This window comes from Talpa europaea, assembly GCF_964194135.1.
Source record: "Talpa europaea genome assembly, chromosome: 1".
NCBI classification, from domain to species: Eukaryota; Metazoa; Chordata; class Mammalia; order Eulipotyphla; family Talpidae; genus Talpa; species Talpa europaea.
Window position 1 is genome coordinate 133928834 of NC_140073.1, and position 20205 is coordinate 133949038.

The 20205-nt window shown below is 38.3% G+C and overlaps 1 protein-coding gene across 4 annotated transcripts in view; it reads left to right on the plus strand.

Annotated features, from left to right (window-relative positions):
• PARD3B (par-3 family cell polarity regulator beta) overlaps positions 1 to 20205 on the plus strand; it is a gene marked incomplete at both ends in the record, with an annotated part of 909806 nt that overhangs the window by 430985 nt on the left and 458616 nt on the right. The window lies entirely within an intron of this gene.

A 20205-nucleotide genomic window follows, 5' to 3' on the forward strand; every position in this document is an offset into this window, starting at 1 on the left:
AATGAATAGGGAAACTTTTTTCTGTCTTTTCCCCCCATTCTCTGATGCAATTGTTTTTAGTGTTGTGATTGCATTTTCATAAATTCAGCTGTCAGTTTTACATTCTCTCTGTGTGTTATTTGTATGTTTGATTGTGAATAGGGTGGGGCAAAGGACAGGTGGCTTATTCAGATTATAAAATTTTTTATGACTTTGAAAACCTTCCAGAAATTCTCATCAATCCCAATATCTTAAGGTTCAAAGCAACTGGATATACAAGACAGCTCAATAAATAGCTAGTAACCCTATTCTGCAGTGCTGATGCCAAGCTTTTTGCTTATTCTTGCCACTGACAAGGCTGCACTCACACCCATCCTATAAAACTTGAGAGTAATAGGGGACACAGACTCTGCCTTATGATGCTTATCCATGGCATGTGTAGCAAAACACTCTAATCCTGTACAATCATGCTTAGGGTCAATGGAATGCTCAGGAAACCATGTTCTGTCTCTTCTTCCTGCCCGCCTTGGCTTCCGTTTCCCCAAGCCTACTCCTTAAACCAATCTGTGTGAGTTTGTGAAATCATCCCTAGCCTGTTGCCCAATAGGAAATGACCACTAGGGATCTTCCTTGTAAGATAGAATCCATGACATGTGAGTCAAAAATCCTCAAACATGTATCTCAGAATAACAGAAATCCTTATCTACCCTTTATATAGAAAATTAGCATGAGTCGTAAAATTTGCGATTTTAGTATCTTCTACCTAATCCATATTAAAGTGTCCCCACTTGCCTTCCAGATATTTTTTAAAATTAGGATTTTATCCAAGACCACTCATTTCATCTAAGATGTCAAATCTAGTTGCTCTTTTTTACATCTCTATAATCTATAATTGACTATTTACAGTATTACATCGACTTGCAAAAAAAGCACAAAACACAAACAGTTGTCCTTTATAAGTCATTTTTATGCATTTGATTGCTTCCTTGTGAGGTAAGTTGACTTATTTCTCTAGTATCTATGTCTGTTAACTGAAATTTGTACTAAGGACTTGATTAAATTTAAGCTATATGTTTTTAGAAAGATTACAGCATATGTGATACCTACTTCTTACGTATCAGATCAAAAGACATATAATATTTGCTTTGTTTTGTTTTTCACCATTAGTGAACTAAACTTGATTATTGGATAGAGGTGATAACCTCTTCCCTTGTTTGAAAACATCAATTTGTTCTACTGGAAGCCAGAAATAAACATTTTTGGTACAATTCCAGTTACTGATAATATTTTTTATAATATTAATTCATTTTATTTAAAACAATAATTTCTTTAAATATTTCAGTATGCTGTTTGTTTTTTTTTAATTTTTTCATCTATTCTACACTTGCTGGAATTATTTTATAAGATAGTGCTTTCCCAGCTTTTAAAAAGCTCATACTAATAATATGGGGAAAACACTTAAATTTTCATTTTAACTGACTAATTTTCAAAATGTTTTATGAAAATGCCAAATATTGACAAATGTGTTTTCTCTGTTTTTTTACTTTCTTGAGAATCCCTGTGAACTCAAACTTTCAAAGATGTAGTGTGTTTAATTACAACCGTTCTTTCTGATGCCTCAACTTTGATGAGTGGGAAAGCCCCTGAAGACTAGCTTCTGGGTTCATGACATAATTTCTTTACTTTCTAGAATAGGCAGATTTCCCAAGTTATCCTTATACCCTCCTTGCACCAGACTTGGCATCAGTCTTCTCTCCAGAGACTTTTAGACTATGATCCAGAGGGATTAAATGCTTTTACTAAGTTCTGATTATTTTTATATACATTAGAGTATGTCTTTTGAATATTTTTAAATTCAGTATTTGAAATTTAACACAGGGCCTCCCCGGTGGCGCAGCGGTTGAGCGCTGGGTTGCGAAGCTGCCCGCGGCCTCTGCGGCGCCAGCTCGATCCCCGGCTGCTCCCCGGCCACAGGAGGAGGGTCCCACATGGCGCGCAGACCTCTCCTGCCGCCCGCTGCTCCCCTCAGCAGTGTACTTCGGTCCTTCTGCCTGCTCTGCTCCCCGCTCTGGCTCTGGTGAATTCTCTCACCCTCCTGTGCTTCTGACTGTACCCAGTGCATGTATAAACAAAAACAAACAAACAAACAAACAAATAAATAAAAGCATGCCTCTATATAAAAAAAAAAAAAAATTCTTTAAAAAAAAAAAAAAGAAATTTAACACAAATATTATTAGCAATGAGCTAATTAATGGAAAGTGAAGAGTTAAGAATTAGCTTTATTGGTTAATTTCCAGTTACCATTCTATTGCCCTATAGGGGAATATGTAGTTTATTTATTGATAAAACTGCCTGATTAAAAAAAGAAAAGCTTATAATTGCTACCATTTTGTTGTCCTGCTACAAACAGTATTTTTTCAATTAAATCAGTATCCTCTTACATACTGTCATCATGTGATTTAAAGTTGTGTTGTTCTACAAAAAGAAGATTGATTCTGGCATTGTCCTGCTGTGGCAAATTTTGAGAAGATGTCAAAAACTTGTTTTATTTGCTTTGAAGTAAGGAACTAAGATAAAACTAAAATACAATTAAAAAGGAGCTTAGACAACATTTCATCTCATGCTATTTAAAAAAAAAAAAAGAATCCAAATGTATATAGTAACCTTGGGTCTTGGTAGTGAGTCTGTAGACATTATCAGATCAATCTAAATTGAGTCAGTGTATATGTGGTAGGCAGAAACTGGTGGAAATTAGTTTATCTTCCCCAGACTCTTTCTGTTTTCTTTTTACAAAATAGGATAAACTCGTTTTCAGACCTGATTAGGTTTCTTTGTTGCTGTTCCCCCTTTTTCCTAAAAGGGCAAGGATAGACTATACTTTGTTATACTCACACCATGAAAAAACCTTAGGCAATTATATGACATCTGTACCTACTATTAGGAAGACATGTTAAATATAAAAACTGAAACTTTTCCAGGTAAGGAATATTGAACATTTATCCCTTATGCTTTTTAGTTTCATTTGGTGATAAATAAGAATCAAAGCAATAGGCATGATTTTCATAATAGCCATACATGTGAGGGACCTAACAACAGATATCTTTATTTTAACAAGGTCTGTACAAAATGTATTGCCATCCCATCAGACAAACAGAAAGACTGTTGCATATGTAGTCTTAATGGACATTTTAGGAGCTTGTTTTGTTTTAAATATACAGTTTTTCTTTTATTTAGATGTGGATTTTTTCCCCCCATTGGATACAATTATCGGAAGGGCTTCTTTCTCATTTATAAATGTAGATTGTTCTCAAAATGTTTGTATCAAACATGTTTGACCTATATGATGCTTTCTGAAATAAATTATTTAATCAACTTTTATGCTAAGAATTGTATATATTGTGTTACAAATTTGCATCTATCAAGGGTTTTCTGCTTATTTTAACTCTTAAAAGTTCACTATTTGTGGGCCTCCCCTGGTGCGCAGTGGTTGAGCCCTGGGCTGCGAGGCTTCCCTCAGCCTCTGCAACACCAGTTTGTTCCCCGGCTGCCAGAGAGGGTCCCACAAAAAAACAAACAAACAAACAAACAAACAAAAAAAAAAAAGTTGACTATTTGTGAAGGAATTATTTTGTCTATCTTGAGGATTTTGAAAGCAGAGCTTAATGCTGGTTTATGTAACTATTTAAGGAAAACTTTCATGTTGTCTACGCATACTCCATCCAGGATGAATAGTAACTTAACTTTGTAGTAAAGGGTGCTGATTTAGGTGCTTGGCCTTCTACATCATTTATGGAGAAAATACTGTGATCAGGTTAGATCATAGTGATTATGGCTGTGTGATATGTCAAAGAGGTTCATTAATACTCCACGGCAGCTGAGAATCAGTATTCTCATTCATGGTACTTTGCAAAACCCACAAGTGTTCGCAGACCTTGGCTTCTTTTTAATCTGTAAATGGTCGCTCCCCAAGACTCAGGCTGCCCTTTTGTTTCATACACACTCAAGGAAAATAAAAAGTCAGCTCTTCAATTTATTCCCTAATAATAACAATCTTCCAAGACTCCATATTTTCCTAGGTCATTTAGACAAATGTTGCTCTACATGAAAATATAATTAAATGATACATTATCAGTTTAAATTGCATTTTTGGTGTATTGTTTCTAAATAATTGTGATTTATGGTGCTGCTGACTGCTTTTAAATTGTTAAGTGTTCTGTAGCTCACTGAATGTTTTTAACTTTGTTCTAGTGCCCAAAGGCAAAAATCACAATGGGGGCAATTTTGTAAATCAAGGCCATTAATAAATAATTTATATTATGACTCTGGAATATAAAGGACAATGTAGGATGGCCTCTTTAAAACATTACAACTTATAATTTGATGTGACTTGAAATGGGCAATGTATATAATATAGTGTAATGAGTCAATCTCTTCTAGCTTTGTCGTTATTTTACATTTAAATTTCATAATGAAGGAATGTTTACAGAACTCAAACAATGAATTTTATCTTATGTTGTTTAATTGTGTTAAACTTAAAAGTTCTCTACCAGTAAACTTTGGTCATATATTTGTAAAGATTTTTTTCAGTTATAATGATGGAAAGACAATTTTTTTTTTATAAATTTTATTGTTATATTCCCCATACAATCGCAGCCCCCCCATTCTGACCCCAATCCCTCCCCTCCCACCCCCGCCCCCCTAAAAGTGTCTCTGGTTCATAGTTTTTTGTTGATTTTGATTTTCACTTTCTTATAGTTATTCTTTTTCCTGGTCCCTTATTTAAGTTTTCTAGATTCCTGCTATGAGTGAGACCATCCGGTATTTTTCTTTTTCTTTTTGGCTTATTTCGCTGAGCATGATCCCTTCCAGCGCCATCCATGTTGCTGCAAATTGCATGTGTTTATCTTTTTTGAATGCTGAGTAATATTCCATGGTATATATGTACCACATCTTCTTGATCCACTCATCTATTTTTGGGCATTTGGGTTGTTTCCAAAGCTTAGCTATTGTAAACAGTGCTGCTATAAACATAGGGGTGCAGGTGTTCTTTGGAATTGATGTTTCTGTGTCCTTTGGGTAAATACCTAGGAGTGGAATTGCTGGATCATATGGAAGCTCTATGTTTAGTAGGTCCAGAAATCTCCATACAGCTTTCCACAGTGGTTGGACCAGTTTGCACTCCCACCAACAGTGCAGAAGAGTTCCTTTTTCTCCACACCCTCGCCAACATTTGTTGTTGCTAGCTTTTTTAATATGTGCCATTCTCACTGGTGTAAGATGGTATCTCATGGTAGTTTTGATTTGCATTTCCCTGCTGACAAGTGATGTTGAACATTTTTTCATATGCCTGTTGGCCATTTGTATTTCCTCTTCAGAGAAGTGTCTTTTAAGCTCTTCTGCCCATTTTTTGACTGGATTATTTTCTTTGTTGTTGTTGAGTCTCATCAGCTCTTTGCAGATTTTTGTGATCAGTCCTTTATCATTAGTGTTGGGTGCAAAAATGTTCTCCCAGTTGGTGGGGTTTCTCTTTGTTTTTGTTATTGTCTCTTTTGCTGTGCAAAAGCTCTTTAATTTGATGTAGTCCCAGCTGTTTATCTTTGCCTTCACTATCACTGCTTTGGGTGATGTGTCTGTAAAGATGTCTTTGATGTGCAAATCCGTAGTGTTTCGCCTATATTTCCTTCTATATATTTTATGGTTTCAGGTCTTATGTCTAGTTCTTTAATCCATTTTGAGTTGATTTTTGTGTATGGTGTGAGGTGGTGGTCAAGCTTCATTCTTTTGCATGTAGCGACCCAGTTTTCCCAGCACCATTTATTGAACAAACTTTCTTTGCTCCAATGCATAGTCTTTGCTCCTTTGTCAAAGATTAGTTGACCATAAATCTGTGGGTTTATTTCTGGATTTTCTATTCGATTCCATTGGTCTGTATGTCTGTTCTTGTTCCAATACCATGCAGTTTTGATGATTATGGCTTTGTAGTAGAGTTTGAAGTCTGGGAGTGTGATGCCTCCATTCCCTTCTTTTTTTTTCAGGAGAGCTTTGGCTATTCGGGGTTTTTTGTGATTCCATATGAATTTCATCAATAATTGTTCTATTTCTTTGAAGAATGACATTGAAATTTTGATTGGAATAGCATTGAATCTGTATATTGCTTTTGGAAGGATGGCCATTTTAATAATGTTTATTCTTCCAATCCATGAGCAGGGGATGTCTCTCCATTTCTTTGTGTCTTCTTCTATTTCTTTTAACAGTGTTTTATAGTTTTCTTTGTATAGGTCCTTTACCTCTTTTGTTAGATTTATTCCCAAATATTTGATTTTTTTTGTTTCAATAACAAAAGGGATGGTCTTTTTGATTTCTTCTTCTTCAGATTTATTGTTTGTGTATAGGAAGGCTACTGACTTTTGCGTGTTGATTTTGTATCCTGCCACTTTACTGAACTGATTGATGAGTTGAATTAGCTTTTCTGTGGAGTTTTTGGGGTTCTCTATGTATAATATCATATCGTCTGCAAATAGTGATAGTTTGACTTCTTCTTTTCCTATTTGGATTCCTTGTATGTCTTTCTCTTGTCTTATTGCCCTGGCTAGGACTTCCAGTATTATATTGAAAAGCAATGGTGAGAGTGGACATCCTTGTCTTGTTCCAGATCTTAATGGAATTGCTTTCAGCTTTTCACCATTGAGAATGATACTGGCTGTTGGCTTGTCATAGATGGCCTTTATGATGTTGAGGTATGTTCCTTGTATCCCAAGAATTTCAAGGGCTTTTATCATGAATGGGTGTTGCACTTTGTCGAAAGCTTTCTCAGCATCTATTGATATTATCATATGGTTTTTATATTTCTTTTTGTTGATGTGTTGGATAACGTTGATTGATTTTCGGATGTTAAACCATCCTTGTGCCCCTGGAATGAATCCAACTTGGTCGTGGTGAATTATCTTATGGATACATTGTTGGATTCTGATAGCTAAAATTTTATTGAGGATTTTTGCATCAGTGTTCATTAGGGAGATTGGCCTGTAGTTTTCCTTTTTTGTGTTGTCCTTGTTCGGTTTTGGTATTAGTGTAATGTTGGCTTCATAGAACGTGTTTGGTATTGTCCCTTCCTTCTCAATTTTTTGGAAGAGTTTGTGAAGGATAGGCACTAATTCGTCTCTGAATGTTTGGTAGAATTCATTTGTAAATCCATCAGGTCCTGGGCTTTTGTTTTTGGGGAGGTTTTTGATTACCATTTCAATTTCGCTAATTGTAATTGGTCTGTTTAGGTGTTCTATTTCTTCTTTATCTAGCTTTGGGTGATTGTAGAGTTGTAGGAATTTGTCCATCTCCTCTAGATTGTTAAACTTGTTTCCATATAACTGTTCATAGTAGTTACTGATTATTCTTTTGATTTCTGCTGTGTCCGTTGTGATTTCTCCTCTTTCATTGATGATCCTGTTTATTTGTGCTTTCTCCCTTTTTTCCTTTGTGAGCCTGGCTAGGGGTTTGTCTATTTTATTGATTTTTTCAAAGAACCAGCTCTTGGTTTCATTGATCTTTTGGATTGTTTTTTTAGTTTCAATTTCATTTATTTCTGCTTTGGTTTTTATTATTTCTTTTCTTCTACTGGTTTTGGGGTTTTTTGTTGTTCTTTTTCTAGATCTTTGAGCTTCGAGATTAGGTTGTTTCTTTGCATTCTTTCTTGTTTCTTGATGTGAGCTTCTATTGCTATATATTTTCCTCTTATTACTGCTTTTGCTGCATCCCATACATTTAGGATATTGGTGTCCTCCTTGTCGTGCAATTCAAAAAATTTTTTAATTTCTTCTTTGATATCCTCATTAGTCCAATGGTCTTCCAGTAGTGTGGTTTTTAATCTCCATGAGGTAGGAAAGTTCCTTGCCTTCTTTTTATGGTTTATTTCTAGTTTGATGCCTTCATGGTCAGAAAAGATGGTTGATATGATTTCAATCTTGGTGTATCTGTTGATGTTTGTCTTGTGCCCCAGTATGTGATCGATCCTGGAGAATGATCCGTGTGCGCTTGAGAAAAATGTGTACTCCGTTTTTTTTGGGTTTAGTGTTCTATAGATGTCTGTTAAGCCTAATTGCTCTAGGTCCTTATTTAGAGCTTTGGTTTCTTTACTTATTTTTTGTCTTGTTGATCTATCCATTGTTGATAGTGGTGTGTTGAAGTCTCCCACTACGTATGTGTTTTCTCTGATGTCTGTTTTCAGAGAGGACAACAGTTGTCTGATATATTTTGGTGCTCCTTCGTTTGGTGAGTATATGTTAATGAGTGTTATTTCTTCTTGAAGTATTGTCCCCTTGATCATAATGTAGTGACCATTGGGGTCTCTTTTTATCTTTTTGAGTTTGAAATCTGTTTTATCTGATATAAGTATAGCTGTTCCTGCTTTCTTTTTTGGTCCATTTGCTTGTAGGATTGTTTTCCATCCTTTAACTTTGAGCCTATTTTTATCTTTTGTAGCTAAATGTGTTTCCTGGAGACAGCAAAAGGTTGGGTTTTGTTTCTTAATCCAGGCTGCAACTCTGTGTCTTTTTATTGAAGAGTTTAGTCCATTTACATTTAGAGTTAATATTGATATGTTAACATCTGTATTTGCCATTGTGTTTGTCTTTCCTTTGATTTTATTTATTTATTCTTTTAATAACTTTTTTTTTTTTTTGGCCTTCTTTCATTGTTATTCGTCCCTCTGAGGTTCTGGCTTTAGGACTCCTTGTAGTATTTTTTGGAGTGGGGGTTTAGTTGCAATGAAATTCCGGAGTTTCTGTTTGTCTGGGAAGGTCCATATTCTTTCTTCAAAGAGGAAGGAGAGCTTTGCGGGATAGAGTATTCTTGGTTGGCATCTGTTTTCTTGGAGTCTGTTGACTATGTCCCTCCACTCTCTCCTTGCCCGTAGTGTTTCTTCGGAGAAGTCTGATGTCAGCCTGATTGGTTTTCCTTTGAATGTTATCTGTTTCTTCCCTCTTGCCAGCTTCATTATTTTTTCCTTGTCCTGGATTCTTGGGAGCTTTACTATTATGTGTCTTGCTGTATTTTTCCTTTCGTCGTGGAAGTTTGGTGTTCTTCTTGCTTCTTGTATATCAATTTTCAGCTCCTTCTTCACATTTGGGAAGTTCTCTTCAATTATCTCTTTGAATATTTTCTCTGTTCCTACATCTCTCTCCTCTCCTTCTGGTATTCCTATAACTCTTATATTTCCTTTCCTCATGGAGTCAGATAGTTCCCGAAGTCTTTCTTCGTTCTTTTTCCTTCGTACTTCTCTTTCCTTTTCTGTTTTGGTTCTTTTTATTTCTGTGTCTTCAAGATTACTTATTCGTTCTTCCATTTCATCTATTCTGCTTTCATTGCTTTTCCCAGAATTCTTTAGTTCTTCCATTAATTCTTTGATCTCCTGCATTTCTTTTACTTCCCTCTTTAGGGACTCAATTTCTTTCTTCTGACCATTGTTTTCCCTCTCTAGGGACTCAATTGCATTCTTCTGATCGTTGATTATTTTTCCCTTATCATTGTTTTCCTTTATGACTTCTGTCAGTTTTTTAATCACGGCAATTTTAAATTCTCTTTCTGGAAGGCTCAGAAATTCTTCCAAGTTATTGTCTTTGCAATCTGGGGCTGGCTTTCTTTTTGTGGTGTGCTTTTTCTCTGGAGAGTTGCTAGGTTGCGTGTGGTTCTTCTCCTCCCTACTGTCTGTTTTCTAATTTGCCGTATGCGTTGGGACACTGTGTTGTTGGGACTGGCCGGCATCTTGGGTGGGCTTCTCTGTTCCCCTCTGGTTCTTCCAGGAGTCATCTGTCAATTTCAAGCAGCCTTTACTGGAGAAGGGTCCCTGTTCTAAAATGCCGATGTGGGGACACACTCCCCTGTGCGCCTGGTCTGCCCCGGCGGTGGGTTCCTGCTCCCCTCTGGGCTTGGACTGCAGGCCAGAGGGGGTCTGGCGTGGGCGAACTTCCCCCGCTCACCTCTGGCTCCTGAGGAAGCCTTCTGCAGGTAGTCTTTACTGAAGAAATGTCCCTGTTCTAAAATGGTGATGTGGGACACACTCCCTGCGCGTCTGGTCTCAGGCACACTCTTCTGCGCGCCTGGTCTGCCCCGGCTGTGGGTTCTCGCTCTCCCTGTGGGCTCAGACTACTTGTTCGGAAGGGGCCCGGTGTGGGCTAACTCCCCAGCTGGCCACTAGCTCCTTCAGTAGCCTGTGCTGGGGTCAAGTCGCTAGGTGGCGCCAGAGATCTCTCCTAGAGCCCTTGGGGAGCTGATTTTCCACCCCGTGGGACAGGGAGCAGAGCGGGGATGGTAGGGTACACCTCAACGGCTTTGGGGTGCTGTGTCTGCCTTGTGCCCCACCGTCGTGGGGAACCCACGCCCCTAATTTCATGCCCCAGGTCTCAGTTCCAAAGCCCTCAGTTCCAGGACGCGGGCTATAGCCCAGATCAGTGGCGCGGGAATGGCGCCTTTTGAATCCCGCTCCCCTGCCTGGGCGCCTTGTTCCTGCTCACTCAGGGAGGGCCTCTGCCGTCTCCCCACAAGCCTAGGTTGCAGGCGGGGGGACCTGGGCAGCTGCGATCCGGTCCAGATCTGCGCCACTTCCCGCGCAAGCTTACCGGGCGGCCGGGTCTGTGTGCTGGTGCTGGTCTCCTCCTGGGGGGCGGGGCTCTCTTTAATGGCGCCTGGAGCTCACCTCCGCAGAGGATCCTGCAGGGTTCGCCTCAGCTCCCGTTCACGGGGTGTGGTGGCTGAAATAGTTCCTTTCCACTCACAGTCCCACTTGCTGTGTCCGTTTTTCTTGTTGGCCGTTTTGGTTTGTTGTCTCCCTCCTTTCTGCCGGTTGGACAGTGCCGCCTCTGTGGGCGGGGGAGGGGAGCAGGGTTCTGTGCTTCCCTCCCTTCTGGTCCTCTTTTATGGCCACTTTCTTCTTCGGGCAGTTTGCTGGAGTCGTCCGTTTATCTTCCGTGTCCCAGTTCTCACTGGGACCTGCTGCTTTTCCTCCCTATTAACTTTTTTTAATGGGAGATCTTACTCGCAGCGTCTCCTCGCCGCCATGTTGCTCCTCACATCGATTGTCCTATTTCTTAAAATCGGAAAGACAATTTTTTTAATAAAATGACTCCGCCCTCTTAGATGAAGAAATGTTTAAAATTTATGTAGAAGAAGTCCAAGTTAGCTCAATACCATTTTAACTTCCCCTAAAAAAAAAGAATATCTAAGTCATAAATTTAGAAATTTATATGCCTGTGAGAGTTTAAAACTCAACCTGTCTCCAAGAAAATGAGAACTTTCTCTATTTTAGGTTGCAAAATTATTTATATATCTACTATTATTTTATAAAAAATAAAAGCCTTTCACCCTAGCTGCCATGTTTATATTAGAGTTCTGGACAACTTTTCTGATATAATGGTGAAAAACCCAAGATACTATGTGGAAGTATGCAGTGTACTTGACCTCTGAAGTTACACTTTTTTCATAAACACACATTTGCTTTATATTGTGCTATCCAAACTATGGGTAAAATTTTAACAATCAGTGAAATCCTCATACTTAAAAAAAATAATATTCATCTATAGTAAATCTACACAAATAATAGTTGCCTGTAATATTTTAAAGTTGAAATTATATAAGAGTATTTTATTATATGAAAATTTCAAATATTTATATAATTAACAATGGATATCACAACATTTTTTTGTGTATATTTTATGAGGACTTTAAACTTTCAACTTTAACTGATACTATGCTTATCCTTGCCTTATAAAGTTCTAAAGATCAGAATGAGCAAGGTGATAGCTGAAAATGTGACCTTTAAGTTAGGTCAATAGCTTAAATTACTTGTGATTTGAATACACTGAACAGTAGTGCAGTTGCAAAGCTATCCAATCAACTATAGTCTTCAGTGGCTAACTCTTGTAGCATATAACAAGATTCAAGCAAGACCAAAGCAAAGAATGTTAGTCAAAAGTTACAGCCACCAGTACCTTTAACAACCTCAGTTAATTTTTGACTTTAAGAACATGGCTAATAAAATTGTATCTCCTTTTGCTAATTTTGCCTTTTCATATTTAGGAGAATTATAGATTGACTTCTGTATCAATTTCATGTAATTCAGTTCATTTATAAAGCCAGGAAAATCAGGGCCTCCCCGGTGGCGCAGAGGTTGAGCTCTGGGTGGCGAAGCTGCCCGAAGCCTCCATGGCGCGGTTCGATTCCCGGCTGCTCCCCAGCTGCTCCCCAGCTGCTCCCCGGCTGCTCCCCGGCTACCAGAGGAGGGTCCCACATGGCGCACAGACCTCTCCTGCCACCCGCTGCTCCCCTCAGCAGTGTACTTCGGTCCTTCTGCCTGCTCTGCTCCCTGCTCTGCTCTGGTGAATTCTCTCACCCTGCTGTGCTTCTGACTGTACCCAGTGCTTGTATAAATAAATAAATAAATCTTTAAAAAAAAAAAAAAAAGCCAGGACAATCAAATTCTGGATTTCATGTCATTTTCAGTTCAATAATTAACATGGTTCAAATTCAGTATATGTAGTTTAGGGCTTCTCAAAGTGTCTTCCACAGGTTTTTAGTCTTCTAGATGATCTTGGGTCAGTAAGAGTGGGAAATATTACCTACTTACTATATTCCCTCCCGCTGAGTATTTTGTAATGAATTTTGTTTAATTTATACTAGCATGTCTCAAGTTTATTTGACCACATGACCTTTTTGTAAACACCATCTACTAATGGGCCTTGGAAGACATTATGGAAAATACTAAAAATACCAGTGTTATCACATCTCATTAATAGCACTAAACGTCAAACTTAAACATAGCCAACTAATCACACCTAGTTTAATTATCAACTTTTCCTTCAATATCTAGATTTAGGTTGATAGATTAATAGGAAGGATGGGGGAATGGGTAATGTTGTTCAGAGAATCATTGTGCTTGAGAGGGTCTATTAGTCTGAGGATTAGCTTCTTTTGTGACCTTGAACAAGTTACAAAACGTTTCCTAGCCTTGTTTTGCTTATTTATCCATTAAGAGTATCAAACCACCTCCTTTTGAATTCTGAAATTCCATATCTCAAGTATGAGTTTCTTTTTTGTTTCTTACTCTTTTTTCATGAACCAGAGTCTGGAAATAAAAGATGGGTAACAGCAATTCAGTGATTATCTTCCATGATACTCCTAACATTTTGCTAGCTGTTTGCATTGATGTACACAGGTGACATTAGAGGCAACGAAGGAAGTACTCCAATTCCTTAGCCCTGTAAATGTTCTCCCTTACTCCAAGAAAACAAGAATGAAGGGGCATCTCTACAGTTCCCTAAACCTTGTTCTTAACAAGATGTCATATAATTTCCAAATAAATTGAAACTAGTTCGGATATCGCTCAGAATTATCAGAAGTGACTGAGATAATAGCAATAGAGAAGCTTCATGTGGGTAGACCTTTGGAGATTCTTTGTGTATAGAAAACAGGAACACGAAGGAACAACACTTATTTAAAAGAAACTGTTCTGTTGAACAACCACATGATCGCTAACACCTTATTTTCCTATTTAAAAAGCAAATGACCCTGGGGATTTTAGCAATGAAGGTAGGGATGTACTTAAAGGTTATATAGTAACTTGCTCAAGGTCTCCTTTAATGGAAAGTAGTTATTTGAATTTGTTACCAATTAAACTCCCTTATCTTTGAAAGTCTGTGTTGTGGATCTTGACTTAACAACTAGGAATGACTTCATTGTGATTTATGTATAACAAGGCTTTCCAAGAAGGTATTTTCTGTAATTGAGTGAAGTATAATTTATTTAGGAAAAGGTGTTTTTTTCCCATGGTTAGATGTTTAACCCAAACTAATTAGGAACTATGAGGATTTTTGTTAATAAGTTAAGGCATTTTAAACTCTGAGTATTCATAATTTAGTTTTGCTTCTTTCATTATCTACGACAAAGCAAGTATTTCATGTTTATTCAGTGGCTATTACATCATTGTTCATAATTTTTGTAAATTTGTATGATTTTCTTTGTTTTCGGGTAAGATTATTTCTTTTCTAAAGATGGGCCAAGGATTTACTTTTTTTCCTTAGTAATTTCCTGTCTCCTTATACCCATTCTTCTAATGTAGAAATCTAAAATAAATGTGACTTCATTAATTTAAATATGATAACAATTTGATTAAATTCACATTCACATTTAAAAAATACATATAGTAGTATGGTGATTCTAAAACATGCCCACAACTTTTTCCTAATATGAGGGTATCAGATTTTTTGTTTTTAGTTTTCTTCCTAATGTTAATTTTAAATTGCTAATTACTCTGTGGCCAGAGAACAAGGTCTGTATTTATAATCACTTTTTAAAGTTTTTTTTTTTTAATGTCATGTTACATAGGCCGATTTTTCTCTTTATGTTTTGATTTTCTTTTATGTCCCTCATATGTCCTTATTGCTTAGAAAATATCAGATGACAGTTCATATATATATATGTCAACATTATACCAAACTTTCCAGTTGTGATATTTCAATACTTTGTCTTCTTTAGTCTACAATAACTTTCTTATTTAGAGAAGTCTATTAAAAGCTGTCATTATGATGATGGATTTGTCAATCTCTCTTTTCAATTATGTCCTTCTTTTATATTCAGAGACTGTTGTTAGGTATGTAGGTTGGTAATTGTTTTATCTGTTCTTTTTGTCATATAATTAATTACCTTTTAATTCTCTAATATTGCTTCCTTAATTTAGCTTATTTTGTATGTAACATAGTTATACAAGTTGTTGTTTCTACTAATATGTACTAATAAATCTTTCTGTCCTTTTAGTATTTTAGTGTCGCCATATTTTAAATGTCTCTTCTGAAGTGTGTAGTTGGGTTTTATTTTTTTAACCTAGAGTCTCTCATTTTAATTATTTAAAAAAATGAAGATGTTTAGAAATTTTTATACCGACTCATTCACCAATTGGTTCACCAATTATATATGTTTTACATAAAATAATTCCATTACAAAGCATTATTCTATTGTAAATTTTAAGTTATCCAGTGATTTTTTTGGTGTAAAATAGTGAATTTCTACATTTATTATTCATTTCCCTGTAGACATTTACATATTTTAAATAATAATTGTTGCCATTTTCATCTTCTTCAAACTTCCAGTTAATCTCTAACGCTATTTTAAATATTTAGACATATTTACATTTTACTTTTAAATTATATTTTAAATACTTCATTTTTTATCAAAAGAATGAAATTAACAATATATTTTCATTGAGGCAAATTATTTCTCTTGTATATTAAGTAAGGCAGTATATTTTATAGTAAGCTTTAAAATATGTCCATAACTGTTCATTGCAGAAAATAAACTGGAGTGCTAAGAAATAATGAAAGGTCAAGTTTAATACCTTGTACAACTTAATGGTGATGCTGTTGTTCATGTAGAGTGTATTGCTTTATTAGCCACCTAGCTTTATTAGTAAGTGCAGATTACTATCACTCAGTATAGATTCTGACCCATGCAATAAAGGAGAGCTGGTCTAATTAATTATGGCATTTCTAACCTCAACTAATTTGCTATTTTAGTGAAGACTTCAGCAAGGTTTACTAGTTTCCCCTGCCAGGTGACAGTCAATATTCTAGAAATTATACACTTTACAAAATGGGCAATGAAGTACAGCTCTTTGGAAAGCTATACAGAATAGACATATTTACATGGCAAGAGCATTCTAAGTGAGCTCTCTTGTGGCCTCTTTATTTTCTGGGAGAGTGCACACAGAATGTGAGAGGCAGGGAAGAAACAAGCGGTTTATGTGGGAGCAATCACAGGGGCCTCTCTTAGGTTTCCTCAGAGAGTAAGACATCCATTGGCACCTAATTCTGTGTGGTTTGAGATGTCACTGGGTTAGTTTTGTTCCAGTTTTGAAAACTTTGATTACTATGTCCATAGTTTGGATATTAGTTTATGTTCGTCATGTTTTTAAAATTGTTAATCACTGGCTACTTTATATAGTTTATTACTTTTGAGGGGATTATTCTGGGCACTCTTTATGCATGCAGAAAAAAACTAGTCTCTCAAAATAGGGTCTGTTATAATTATACAAGATTTAGGGCCAATCTACTGCTCCAGGGCCAATCTAGCATCAGCATCAGTATGTCTGGTCTGGATACTTAGCCCCTGAAGGACTAGGGGATGAATTGAAGTGTGTGGTGCAAGGAATATAGCAGTTCAAAATCAGATGCTTAGACCACTAAGTCATCCCTTCTGGCATTTTGTAAAGCATGAAGTTTTAAATATAGCAGATAATTGAAATTTAGATTTTAGATATGGGCATTGTTAGCAGCTCTCCCCTAGCTTTCATTGGTAAGAATCTTAGAAGTATATTTAACAGTTCATATTAATGCAGTTGCTGTCAAAATTAATTAAGCCTTTTGTTCTTTTTCTCATTTTTTAAATAAATCATCTTTGATGAAGAGGGAATTAATAATAAAAACAAAGGAAAAGTGTCTGAACTTAGAAGTGTATCCAAACTAAAGATGAAAAATATTCTGTATATTGGAAAATAAATTTTAGCACTCTCTTTTTGGTTTCTATTAAGTTTCAGCTTTGAAATAAAACTCCAACATGTGTTTTTTTCCTCCATTGTTTAAAGCTATCATCCCTCTTAGTCCATGGTATATGTATGTGTGTAATACTTTCCATAAATTAGCTGCTTCATTTCTTCTTTTTATATTAATCAAATTACATTGTCCTTAGCCTAAAGTAGGCATGGGACTTGAGAGTTGCCTGTTTATAATCCTGGCATCCCATAGCTTGCTTTTTCTTTAAAAAAAAGTCATCAATTGTGACATTTGATCAGTAAAATTTTCTCTTCTATTTCTTGCTATCTTCAGTGTCAAGGATAAAAATGGTCATATTTTGGCAGGTTCTCTATACTTCATAACATATTTTGTAATGAGTATTTGAATAATGAAGTTGATTTAAAAATTATTGAAATGACTCTGCTTTATTGAAAAGTAGGTAGAGATTTGGGTCTACTAGACTTAAGTTCTGACCTTTGTATAAGAATGCAGAACTGCAGGCAACCTTCAGCATCCTGTCTTTTGCAGCCTGCTCCACATCTCCCATTTCTTTGTCAGTGTGGTGTTGCCTGATGCAACATAGAGAAAAAGTAAACAGCTATGAAAAATGGTGATTTGAATGGAGCTTTTACCAGGAATGAAAGTCACCAATTTAGCCGTGCTAAAATTGATGAGTCAGATGACAAAATCATATTGCCAATGATCACATCATTAAAGAAAAAGCAACTCTATCAGGTTTAAAGTGATATTGATCACAATAGCTATCCAAGATCAGAACATGCAAAATGAGTAGGACATCATTCCACTTGGATGTTTTGAATTGACTTGAAGCCTTCCCTAAGAAATTCTTAGCACAGCTTCAAATGTGACAGTGGACTTACAGGGGACACTAGGGTTAGCCCAACTATTCTATTTTTAAGCAGTAATATACTGAGAGCTATTTTTGTTCAGGGATATCCAGATGGATGTGATTCTAAGAGACAATCAAGTAAATAGCATCAGGCTTTGAAGAGTTTGCAATTGCAAACCAAATGACTAAGTTTCCCCAGTGAGGCTCTAAATCTTTGGTGCTCACCAGTCTTTCAGTAATTGTTGATACTCACATTGAGAAGTGTTCATTAGCACCTTAATAAAATGTAAGGATAATCATAGAAACGTATTCAGTGATGCACTGGACAATTGTACAGAGTTTATTTCTATAGTGGGAAGGATTGCAATTTGATGGAGTTTGGATTTTAATGAGGAAATAATTTAGATTAAGAGGATAAGAAATCTAGATGTGTGAGCACAGATTAAATTATTCAAAAGAACAGGAATAAAAAAAGTAAATTGTTTTATTGTAAAGTAATAGGGTAGAAAGCAATAAGCTGGATTGGGGGAATGACTGAATTGTTTTGAAAAAATAATGGGAAAAGGGCCAATTTTTACCTGTGTCAAGCCATTTTGACTATAAACTTAAGAATCAGAGTAAGAGGACTATGCTAATTAAAATTTGACCTTATGGGGTGTTGGGCAGGAATGACACTGAGCAGGTTTTCTGATACCATGCAGACTGGGTAAAGGAGCAATCAGAGTCCTCAGTGGTTTTGCAGGTTTTTATTGGGGTTCAGGGGGTACGTGGTAGGCAGGGGGGCTGGGGGACTGGGAGGCTGGCAGTCCTCCCAGCCCCCAGCAAATCTTCACTCTATCTGGGCTCTCTGGTGTTCTCTGCTTCTGCTTCGGGCTTCTTCTCTTTCGGCTTCTGCTGCTGCTGGCGTCCCCGTGACGCCGCCCTTAAAAAGCACAGTCTCAGCCCAGGTGAATCCCATCTACCTATGCCCACACCCTACTCCAGGTGCCCGCCATCAGGCATGCATTCAGGACCTCAAGGATCCATCATCTATCCTGATGGCGGGAGGGCAGAAAAGCCTGACAGTTTTCCTTACCCTACAGTCCACCCCCTCAGGGTTTTCTGCCATATAATCTACGTATATACAATTTAGCAAACAAACAATGCAGCCATGGCCCACAAAAGCAAATACATCACAATATAACAAAATACAACAGAACACAAATAAGTCCAGGCAGGGCCCCAACCTAGTGCAGAAGACAATTATTGGTACCAGCAGTTGAGCCACCAAATCTGCTGCCGAAGGCGCTGCTCATACGAGGGAGGGGAACTATTCACGGCATCTACTATAACACACCAGTAGCCATCAGGCTTCCTGGCCTTCTCTGGCTGTAGTCTCGGCTACAAGGCACACGCAGCATCCACCCCCAGGATGCACTAGCTCTGGGATTGGCGATTCTATTCTGTTGGGGGTAATCGCCAAACCTCAGGGTTTCTGTCTGCAGTCGCTCCAACACTCGGCCTTCACAGCCACCAGTGCGACTCGCAGACCCCTGCACTCAGGCCAACCCACTGCACAAGCACATGGGTCGGGGATCCAAACTCTACATTTTGCTTGGGCTCCACCCCAAGCCTCGTTCCCCACCTGTCCCCCAAGGACGGGTTCTTCAGCTCCTCACCCTCACTCAAGAATGAGCAGGGCATCACCCACAGGTGATTTTACGAGAATCACAGGGCTTCAGCATACTCAGGCTGCTTAACAGCCGCTCAGGGCTTCTCAACTTAGCATCAGCACCAGCTTTTGCCTTCTCAGTTGGTTTTTCTCCTCCACCTGGCTGCTGGGCATACACAGGCTGCTTTTGGCCATCTAGGCCCACTGGCCAGCCCCAGATTCCCATCTCCTGGGGTTTACAAACAAAACTGTCCCACCTCCAGGGTCCCAAAACATATCAACCTGCAAGGTCCTCCGCCTTCTGGCGGGATTGTCAGTCCAAGTTCAATTGTCCGTCCATCGGTCCAAGTCTCTTAGGCCTCTCCCTGCATCAGCACTGGTGAGCTCCAAATCATGGTCCTCTCTACGCTGATGATTCTTGCTTCCTCAGGGGTCGTTGGCTAGTCTTTTCGGGTGTCGTTGGCTGGTCCTCTCAGGCGTCTCCTCCTCCAGGTGTGGTCTTGTCCTGTAGATCCTGGACCTTGTCCATCTTCTGGGTCGCCATGATGCTTCCAGCGTCGTCACAGGCAGACACTGTTACTCCTTAGTCCCTCCAGGTCTTCAGAGGGCTCCAATACCCGTCTGCATGGATCATCTTGCTGACTTACGCCAATTGTCGGGCAGGAATGACACTGAGCAGGTTTTCTGATACCATGCAGACTGGGTAAAGGAGCAATCAGAGTCCTCAATGGTTTTGCAGGTTTTTATTGGGGTTCAGGGGGTATGTGGCAGGCAGGGGGAGGCTGGCAGTCCTCCCAGCCCCCAGCAAATCTTCACTCTATCTGGGCTCTCTGGCGTTCTATACTTCTACTTCGGGCTTCTTCTCTTTCGGCTTCTGCTGCTGCTGGCGTCCCCGTGACGCCGCCCTTAAAAGCACAGTCTTAGCCCAGGTAAATCCCATCTACCTATGCCCACACCCTATTCCAGGTGCCCGCCATCAGGCATGCATTCAGGACAAGGATCCACCATCTATCCTGATGGCGGGAGGGCAGAAAAGCCTGACATTTTTCCTTACCCTACATGGGGGCTCCCCGGTGGCGCAGCAGTTGAGCGCTGGGTTGCGAAGCTGCCCGCAGCCTCTGCAGCGCTGGTTCTATCCCTGGCCCCTGGAGGAGGGTCCCACATGGCGCGCAGAC